Below are 11,842 nucleotides of genomic sequence, written 5' to 3'. Positions count from 1 at the left end.
ATCGGAGCCCTGAGTCTGTTGGAGCCCTGGATTCGATAAATCCCTGGATCTGTTGGGACACCAGCTTTGGTCCGCTAAATAAACGAGCAGGTAATCCAACTATTATATGTTCAGTTTAGATCGATAACCAATCAATGACTGTATCGGGTCGTCATCTCTCCGATTTCCGGGAACCTGGTGGTCGGCCTTGTTTGACGAGCGACGAAGTTGATAGAACAAACTCCGCGTACATGGTTGTACAAGTGTGTACATGGTTGTACAAGTGTGTACAGGGTTGTACAAGTGTGTACAAAGTTGAATAAGTGTGTACAGGGTTGGATAAGTGTGTACAAAGTTGGATAAGTGTGTACAAGGTTGTACAAGTGTGTACAGGGTTGGGCAATTGTGTACAAGGTTGTACAAGTGTGTACAGAGTTGTACACGTGTGTATAGGGTTGTACAACTGTGTTCAAAGTTGAATAAGTGTGTACAGGGTTGGATAAGTGTGTACATGGTTGGACAAGTGTGTACACATGTTGGGGTTGTTTTCATGGTGACGCCTGCTCATCATTTGCTTGAGCCGTAACTGGAGGATGGGTGAGACAAGGGTGAGACAAGCGTGAGACAAGGGTGAGATAATGGTGAGATAATGGGTGAGACAAGGGTGAGATAATGGGTGAGATAATGGGTGAGACAAGGGTGAGACAAGAGTGCATGACACAGCGGTTTGGGTATGTGGTGGGTGGGTGGTGGCGTGTCGATCTTGCTGGTCATGTACTCTAGGGGTCTTGGGTTTTTATGTGGATGTCTAGTAGACAGAGGCGTTTTACAGAAAGGCGGTTGGGGCGGAAAATATCATTCTGAGCTGCATCAATTAATTATACAAAGTTAAGAAAAGAGATTTCTAATTGGCTCTACGGACTGTTTTAACGGTTTTTACACCAATTTTGACACCAAAATTTACCAAACATCACAATACACAAATCCTCACAATTTACCATACCTCACAACACAATTTACTAAACCCCACAATTTACTAAACCTCACAATTTTCCAAACCTCACTTCTTAGTCGAGCTGATATATTGGGTGTGGAGTTTGTCTCTCTCTCTGTTGACAGGTTACAGAGAGAGGTCTTTATTTTTTTCTCCCAACACATGCCAGGTACTTATGTGAGCTGTGTATGCTCAGATAATTGTATTAATTAAAATAATGTCTTTACTAGAATACAAACACACCAAACAAAAACAACTAAGCTCTTTTTAAAAAATCTTGTTATTAAATATAAGCTAACTTAAACTTAAAAATAGTTTAATGTATGCTAGAAAAAAGTTATGAGTGCAATTCTAAAAAAACAACAACAACCGTATACAATAGCCTAGCGGTAGAGAGCTGGACTGCTAACCCTTAAGTCTCGAGTTCGAATCCGGGTTCAAGTCAGTAGATCGTCCTTGCATCGACCCAGCTATGATGTGTACAGAAACAAGTGAACTCTACTTCACTTGCCTCGTAGACTGTCAAGTTTTGAGAGGGAACTTTACTTTTACTTACTTTATACAGAATTCATGTCATTTGTTGATGTTGAGCTCCAAAAGCAAATTCAGTACCTGCCTTATGATATCTTTAACTGTTACGTTTTAAAAGTTATATTTCACAGCTTGTCCGTGTAGGGTAAAATGCGAGATTTGACGCGAACAATTATAATTACACTCAGAGCAATTCTCTAAAGATTCAGGCAGTCGTAACACATATCTCGCACAAAGCAGGCTATCCGGGATTTTTTTCTCAAGATGGTTGCCATGTTTACAAGCAACTGATGTAACACTGCAATTAGCTTTAAAATCTACTACAATTCGCTGTTTACTGCGAGCTACCTAACTCAATTTTGCATTTTGGTGTCATCCCTCTCCCCTGAGATTTTATTATTTCAACTGTTTAGACAGTGACGTGTATGGTTTTTTCAATTAGGTTTTAACCCCCTTCAATGGTGTCACCAGGTGCGACCGCACCCCACGCCCCCGCCTTGTGACGCCATTGCCTCTAATGTGTATTGATTTTCTTTATAAAAGTTATATCCATTAATAGACCAAACTTTTAAAAACATTTTTTTTCTTTAATGACTGTTTAAAAATATTTGGTAATTAGTTTTAATTCTATCCTAACACCCACTCCATACAATCCACTCCATACAATCCACCAACTTCCTATCCTTCCACCCACTCCACCCACTCCACACAATCCACCAACTGCCTATCCTCCCACCCACTCCACCCACTCCACACAATCCACCAACTGCCTATCCTGCCACCCACTCCACCCACTCCATACAATCCACCAACTGCCTATCCTTCCACCCACTCTACCCACTCCATACAATCCACTCCATACAATCCACCAACTGCCTATCCTCCCACCCACTCCACCCACTCCACACAATCCACCAACTGCCTATCCTGCCACCCACTCCACCCACTCCACACAATCCACCAACTGCCTATCCTTCCACCCACTCTACCCACTCCATACAATCCACTCCATACAATCCACCAACTGCCTATCCTCCCACCCACTCCACCCACTCCACACAATCCACCAACTGCCTATCCTGCCACCCACTCCACCCACTCCACACAATCCACCAACTGCCTATCCTTCCACCCACTCTACCCACTCCATACAATCCACTCCACACAATCCACCAACTGCCTATCCTGCCACCCACTCCACACAATCCACCAACTGCCTATCCTGCCACCCACTCCACCCACTCCACACAATCCACCAACTGCCTATCCTGCCACCCACTCCACACAATCCACCAACTGCCTATCCTGCCACCCACTCCATACAATCCACCAACTGCCTATCCTGCCACCCACTCCATACAATCCACCAACTGCCTATCCTGCCACCCACTCCATACAATCCACCAACTGCCTATCCTGCCACCCACTCCACACAATCCACCAACTGCCTATCCTGCCACCCACTCCACCCACTCCACACAATCCATCAACTGCTTATCCTGCCACCCACTCCATACAATCCACCAACTGCCTATCCTGCCACCCACTCCATACAATCCACCAACTGCCTATCCTGCCACCCACTCCATACAATCCACCAACTGCCTATCCTGCCACCCACTCCATACAATCCACTCCATACAATCCACCAACTTCCTATCCTGCCACCCACTCCATACAATCCACCAACTGTCTATCCTGCCAGCCACTCCATACAATCCACTCCATACAATCCACCAACTTCCTATCCTGCCACCCACTCCATACAATCCACTCCATACAATCCACCAACTTCCTATCCTGCCACCCACTCCATACAATCCAGCAACTGCCTACCTCATCAATAAAAAAACCCACTAGTTGTTCATACATTCCTCTCTTTCCATTCACAAATTTCCAATTTCTTGACTCGATAATTCAACGAGTCCTCTCCCCTCCCCGCCCTCTCTTCTAGTGGTCTAATTACCGCACATTAGCAGAGATGAAAGCCCTTCATCGCTAGGGCTACACATTCACAGACCGCCCCCAATGTCCCAGAAACTCCTGCATTAAGCTGGAGACAATTTTTCCGCCCGGGGGGAAGTGAACAAAAAAAAACCCCCACCCCCTTCTGTTTTTCCCTCTCCCCTAATCTGACTTATTTTGTTTTTATCCCCCCTAATTGAACCTCTTAAATTCCTGTTTAAAATTTTAATAACTCCAAATTCTTCAAGCGAGGCCAAAATAGTTTTCAATGAAATTTTATTTTCTCGCACAGAAGAAAAACTATTTTAATCATACGAACGCCATAAAGAATAGCCATTTTTTTCGCAAATTGAAAATGCTTTTAGTGCCAGAGTTATGGTTCTTGCCATTCATGAATGAGCGTTGTTTCTTTCCGAATCGCTGGCCCAGATTTTTCAAAGATGGTTACGCTATTCTGTCATGCCAGATAATATCTAAGCTTGCCACGTAATGTTTTGTTTCGTAAATTTTCCTCCGGATCACGAGCGTTTGTTTTTATTCGACTGACCTTGGCTGCAGAAATAAATAAAGACATTGTTCACGATTCTGATGATAAATCTATTTTTAACTTTTAAAAGATTTTTGCACGTTTCAAAAGTTTATTTCTAATGAAACTATAAATAAACTCACACAAAATAACATAATTTTCTTAACATATAAACCAGGGGTCTCCAAACTTTTCAGTCCGAGGGCCACATTAACTATAAATTTCAGTTAGGGGGCCAGTTTCTTCCAGGCATGTCTTTCATTTTTCTGGGCAAAGTTCCTCAGCAATCACCAACAAACGATTTTGCTTGGACAAAAGGATCTCAGCGGGCCGGATGAGAGGACATCGCGGGCCGCATCCGGCCCGCGGGCCATAGTTTGGAGACCCCTGATATAAACAATGCCAGTTATTTTAAAACAATCTTTTATCTAACTTCACTTCTCGTACTTGCAAAATGCTTCATCCGTCTATTACAATCAAAACTGCACAAACTTCTAACAGTCTATTTTGTTTCAATCATGACACATAAGCGAAGCTACGTTGACAATGTAAATAAGCCAATGCTCTCACGGACCTCCGCCCTGATTTCCCTACTCCCCCTTAACCGCTCATGAAATCTGCCCAAAGGTTCGAACTCGGGACTTTCCGCTTAGCAACCATGTGCTTACCCACCCGACCACTCCGACCCTGAATATAACACTGGACGGTCGACTGTCGTTATAAGTATGCAATATCAGAAACGTGATCTAAAAATTGGTATTTTTAAATTATTTTAAATAAATAATTTTTTAAGAAAACACGTAGACTAGATCTAACTAGATCAGAGGCGTAGCGACCCCTCCCGGCGCCCGGCGACAAACTTTCAATTTGGCGCCCCACCCCATGTATTTTTTGTATATCTATATTTCAAAATAGCAGCTAAAATGAGCTTATTTAGGCGCCCCTAGGGTCTTGGCTCTTGGAGATTCGTTCGTTTCAGCCAAGTGACCCCAGCAGTGTTGACCCATCACGTGATGTACTCCCGATAGCATGTGCAGATCATTGCATTTGTTGGACTAGCTCTAGTGTGGTGAATGGTCAGTACACCGACCGCGTATGTTTTGAGCAATCATGTAATCATCCTACGAGGTGCGGTCGGGAACTCTACGATTTTCTCGTGTTGAGAACATATTGTAGTTTTCTACCACTTAGTTGAAGACTCACGTCTCGTGAAGACTACTCACGTCTCGTGTTTAACTCCTAATGAAGGTGACCTGAAAGTGTATTAATTACTCACGAGCCGACCCGCAGCGTATCATACGCCGCTATTTAGTTGTTTTATTTTCTACTTTTCAGTAATTTATAATTTGTAAATTCGACAGTACCAATGCTGCCACTGAAAATATTTGCTTTAAAACACTAACCCCCCCCCCCCCTAACCCCGACCCTACACCCCCCCCCCGTGAAAGCAGTCTCCTCTTAGTTATTTCTTAGTTACCTCCCCTAAGTTTAAAATCGAACTAAATTATCTGCCCCTAATAGAAACCCGGCTGTACGGCTCTACGATTTGTAAACATTTAGCTTTGTAAACATTTAGCGTGACCACAGCTCACCAGACAATGTGAGGGTGGGGTGGGGGTGGTAGTGATAGTGATAGTGATAGTGATAGAAAGAAAGAGAGGAGACTGCAAGGAGGCGCTTGCAGCTTGTTTTCTAACGGCTCCCAGAAGAGAATTATATATATAGATCATGTGCGAGTAAATCCAACAAAAGGTAAGCGGTGCGAACTCTAATTTCAGCGAGTACGGCACGATTTTTTTTTTCTATTTTTTGTTTTCTGGGTTAATAGGCGGATCTCAGGGGTGGAATGGGACGCCCCCCCCCCCCCCGACAAATCTACCTATGTGGAGCACAGCCTCTCCCTCCCAGCGCATCCACAGGTCGCGGATGGTGGAAATGTCCATCAAACTGGATGGATAGCTGTGAATAACTGAAAAAAAAATAAACAGCTGCGGGCGGACGAACGGGCTATTACACTAAATCGTAAATAGATCTATCTGTAAAATACAGAGTAAGATTTTTTGTGTGTAAATAACGTGTGCGTGAGTTTGAGTGCATGGGGGTGTGGATGTGCGTGTGCGATCTCGTGCGTGCATGCGTGTGTGTATTAGTGCGTGTGTGTGTTTATTCAAACAGCAGTTATAGTTCCTGATGCATTCTCTAAGCTGCAGTTATAGTTCCTGAATCGTACCCTCACTCAGAGCTACCGACTCAGCCCCCCCCCCCCCGGCTCATATTGACAAACAGACTTCACATGCAGCTCTTCCATTTATGCTTCACATCCGGGCTCTTCTTAAACACGCCTTCATCACGTGCCAGATAAAAATAAAAATAGAAATATCACGTGACTGCACTCTAACTAATGACGTAAAAATTTCATTTTTTTTCTGATACAAAGATGAAATATGAGAGGATATATTTTTATGAAACAGATGTGTACATGGTCACAAGGGTGAGGAAAATTTTCTGATAAAATATTTTTATTTTCAGCGCTGACGAGAATGGTTCAAGACTTATGATGTTGTGTTAAAGGTTAACCGTAGAAGGTAATGGTGTAAAGGGTTAGTTTATATCTTGCAGGGTGAGTACAGAGGGTTAACTGTGTGGATTGGTACATGTAGATTGTATGTGTGGGTGTATGGTTGTGTATGGGAGAGAGCGCAGGTTTGTGTGTGTCTGTGCGTCAGAGCGCATGTGTGTGTGTGTGCATATTTATGTGTGTATGGTAGTGCATGTTTATGTGTGTATGGTAGTGCATGTTTGTGTGTGTGTGTGAGCGCATGTTTGTGTGTGTGTTCGCATGTTTGTGTATGTGTTAGCGCGGGTTTGTATGTGTGTGTGCGTGTGTGTGTGTGTGTGTGTGCATGTCTGCTCTGTAGGCTACGTGTGTGGGTGTTGACAAACCGAACAATTTTCTTTTAATACAAGGGAAGTTACTCTAAATATGTTTGCATTTATTTACACACCCCATGCGATAGAAAGTCTTAAAATCTAAGTCTTCAAGCGGACTAAAAGTAAAACACATGAACACTAAAACACCATGTTGCACTGTGTTGTTTTGTTGTGCTATGTTGTGTGATACCGTGTGAGGTGGAGTAGTGGGGCAGGTTAATAGAAATTACAGTCTTAAACGAAAATTACTTTTAGAACTTTAAAAAAAATAATATAGGATAATACGTGCACACATACACACACACGCGCACACACACACACACGCGCACACACGCACACACACACAGAAGCACACACACACGTCACACACATACGCACAAATGATAATCAGAGAGAATGCAGGTTTAAAATTAGACCAAACACAATTTTAAAATAAAATTGTGGCCAACAAATTGTCTTGTCTGACCCGTTTAGCAACTTAGCGTGAAGCCAGTGGATGAAATATTCATGGGCAATAAATTTGATGCAACTCCTGGCCTGTATCTGTCACTTTGTCTCTCTTTCTGTCTGTCTTTCCGTTTTTCCGTCTTTCCATCTTTCCGTTTTTCTGTTTTTCTGTATTTCCTTCTTTCCTTCTTTCCGTTTTTCCGTATTTCCGTCCTTCCGTCCGTCCGTCCGTCCGTCCGTCCGTCCGTCTGTCTGTCTGTCTGTCTGTCTGTCTGTCTGTCTGTCTGTCTGTCTGTCTGTCTGTCTGTCTGTCTGTCTGTCTGCCTGTCTGCCTGTCTATCTGTCTGTCTGTCTGTCTGTCTGTCTGTCTGTCTGTCTGTCTGTCTGTCTGTCTGTCTGTCTTTGAGTCTTCCTGAGACAGTGTAGTTCGCGAAGTTTCTTATAGAATTACTAAAGTATCATGAAATTATATGAAATATAAATCCAGGATAATGAATGGCACGCGAGTTTTCACATCTGGTTAATCCAGTATGTGATGTTATATCTGGTTACGCACATAAGTCAGAGGCGTAGCGACCCTTCCCGGCGCCCGGGGGCAAACTTTCGATTTGCAACCCCCCCCTCGAAATTTTCATTTGCACCCCCCCCCCGTCAAACTTTCGATTTGCACCCTCCCCCCCCCCCCCCCCCGAACTTTGCACCCCCCCTCCTCAAACTTTCGATTTGCACCCTCTCGAACTTTTCATTTGCACACCCCCCCCCCCTCAAACTTTAGATTTGCACACCCCCTCGAACTTTTCATTTGCACCCCCTCCCCTCAACCTTTCAATTTGGCGCCCCCCCTAAGGTCGGCGCCCGGGGACAGATGTCCAGCCCCCCGGCCCCCCCCTCGCTACGCCTCTGACATAAGTAGCATACCTATTCTATCATACGCACATACGTAGCATACAAACGCTATCTTACGCACATAAGCAGTATTAAGATGCTAAACATACCCACATATGTAGTGTTATGACGCTATCATCTAAAACCATGCATTAACCCATAGTGTTATTTTTTGACACATTATAGGTTTGTCCGTACATGTAGTATAGCTCATAGAGTATAGCTTAAATAAACCGGTAGTGATCTCCCCTAAACTTTCTCGAATATTCTTATATAAAACAACAGGGGATGGTAACTGGGGATATAGTTATGATTTTTAATCCATTTTAAATACTTAAACTTTTAAAAATAGAATAGAATCTCATAAAAAAAACATTGCGCACCAAGCAAACGCCGAATAAAAACGCGTATAATAGTGCGCAATATTATTAGTACTTTAAAAAATTTACATTAGTTTTTTGAGAAATCGGAAGTAGCGTAAATTACTACTTCCAGTCAACGGAAATTACTCACAATTTAACAGAAGGTAGAGAATTAGATATTTTACTTACATGTGAAATTTCATTTATCTATCTGAAATAGTACTCAAGTTATAGGCTTTTGAAAAATTCAAAGTAGGAAAAGTACCACTTCCGGTTATCGGAAATCGCTCAAAAGTTGATACGGATCTACGATTTTGATAAAATACTTATATATGAAATTTCATCAACCTAGCTGTAACGGTACTCAAGTTATCGTGTTTACACACGGACAGACAGACACACAGACACACACACACACAGACATACGGACAAGATTGCAAAATTATGTTTTTCCGTATCAGTGAGGTGTAAAACGTCGAGATTTGTAAAAATCTCGATTTTTTTTTTTTTGCACGATTACAATACTTTCTCTACACTACGTATATACGAGAAAGTAAAAAACAGCAGGCACATGATGCAGGCCTAAATTGTTTCTATTTCAAACTGTTGCCTTGATCTGAACGTGATATCGTCATCCTATCATTGTCAAATATTAACACAATTTAAAAAAAATTTGAAATGAAAAGAATTTTTTTTTTTAATTTCTACTAATGCATTCATCCCTTTGATAAACCACATTCAAACCACAATGTAGGCCAGGGCCGACGAAAGGAGGGGGAGGGGGGGGGGGGGCGATAGGACGACGACCTTCGTTGTGATTCGACCCGTGCTTCCTGTGCGAGATCGCCATTGACGGTGATGTTTTCCCGGACGTCGGCGCACGTTTCAAAAGAAACGTACTTAAAGTAAAAAGTTAAAACTTTGTCATTCAAGTTGCTGTAACGTTGTAACGTTCCGTTCACTGAACGCACGGCTGCACCTCTTTACCTGCATTTCAGCACGTCCTTTTGTCGATGCTCGTATCTAATTTTAGAACACGTGCCGCTATGTCTTTTGAGCATTTTACAACACGATGGAGAGTCTGGATTCGATCACATAGTTGTGACCTATCACCTGGTAAATCAGCAGTTAGATATGTTATCGATTAGCCCGTATGTGGTCGAGTCGGTAAAGCTCATGGTTGCTAAACTGGAAATTCTCTTGCTCGAACCCCCGGGCAGATGAGGCTCGTTAGCTGGGGACAGCCACTCTTCTAGGAGAGACAACTCCAAAATCAAACATCTGCTGCCTTGTAGTTTGTTCTTGGTTGGACAAAGGCTATGGAAACAAATCAAAAAAGAAAAGCAGGCTGAAATCAGAGTCAACGGCGCATAACCAGTTGACACGTATACTTAATTGTATTGAAGGGGACACCTTCCTACACTAAAATTAAGAACGAAGAAGAAAGCAGTCCATTTTCTCCCATTCTTGATTACATAGACAACATATCGCTTCGTACATTAAGTTATACAAACAGTAGCCCAACCGTTGACCAGATAGGTAGCAGCGTAGTCGAGTGGTAGAGCTTAAGTCCCGAGTTCGAGTCCTGAGCTCGAGACCCTCGGGCGTCCCTTACGTCCACCCAGTTCTGGTAGGTACCTGACTCACGTTAGGGAGAGGAGAGGCGTCTGGGCATAGTGCTGACCACTCTAGCTACAGTATGTCAAAGGTTATTGAAAGAGATGTACTCTACTTCATCTGCCTCGTTTAGCCTTTAGCACGACCAGAAAATATTATTTGATTATTGACTAGGTGCAAAGATCAAGCGTCTATAATACAATGTATTTACTGTAGAGCCTTTAATTTACACCAACAAAATATGATGAGAAACGCACTAGCCAAAACGGTTAAAACAAACCCCATTGAGTGATGAAAGATACAACCAAGGGAGATAATCAGAATAAACAACCAGCAGAAAGTAGGATAAAAAGTCAACAACCAACGTAAAAATAGGAATATTTTAACTGTTGGTCGTTGAAGGTTTTATACGTGGGAATTTCTAAGGAGTTTTCAGAAGTAAGGCAACATGATAAATATGAAAGCATATACGGGAAATAGCCATTAAATTAAAAGTTACATAAAAAGAATCCATAGTCATCTCCCTTTAAATAGCTGAAATAAATATTTGGACATCAGCTATAACTCCCAACCAACGACGTAGTTAAAATATAAATACACTGTAAAAAGGTAAAAGTATGTTACTTTAATTTAAAAAAAGACAAAACATGTCAAGTTGATATTTTCATTAAGATTAAGATTTTTTTAAAATAGTGTTTCATTTATTTTATTAGAAAGTATTCAATATAAAAGGGAAAAAAACGAGAATTACAACAAAAAACGTTCAATGCTTTTAATTTAAAAAATTTCCACCACCATATTTATGAAGAAGATAAGATTTATTTGTATCATCACAGTAACGGCACCAAAATTAAGGGGGCGCCAAAATGGGTTGGAAAATAAATTGAAAGGTTGAGGGGGGGGGGGTGAAAATTGAAATCTTTAGGGGGGGGGGGTGCAAATCGAAAAGTTTGTCCCCGGACGCCGGCCGGGAAGGGTCGCTACGCCTCTGATATATACATATATATATATATATATATATATATATATATATATATATATATATATATATATATATATATATATATATATATATATATATATACGTATACATATATATATATATATATATATATATATATATATATATATATATATATATACATATATATATATATACATATACATATACATATATATATACATATATATATATATATACGTATATATATATATGTATAGGCCTATATATATATATATAAGCCTTTATCTCTCCCCCCCCCCCACCGCCCAAACAGAACAGAAAAATAAATAATTATAATAGAATATATAAATAATCAGTGTCCGACCACCACCCGGCACCCCTGGAGATGTAAGCACTCCTCCAGAAAGAATCAAGTGCCTTCGGAGAAGTATTTCTGAAAGAAACACTGCTCCATCCCTAACGAGATTTTTTTATACGGTACAACAAATAGGTGGAGACATAATGCGTGAACATAAAAGTTACTTAATAGTTAATAATCGTTATTTAACCTTAATATACTAAGTTTTAAACAACATTTTGTTTTACAAAATTATTTTAAATTAGATTTTGTTTTGCTTTTTAAACAGAATCACACTTTTAGA

Source organism: Physella acuta, unplaced genomic scaffold (genome assembly GCF_028476545.2).
Source record: "Physella acuta isolate Inbredline_101_S28 unplaced genomic scaffold, ASM2847654v3 ptg000903l, whole genome shotgun sequence".
NCBI lineage: Eukaryota > Metazoa > Mollusca > Gastropoda > Physidae > Physella > Physella acuta.
This window is presented reverse-complemented; position numbering follows the sequence as displayed.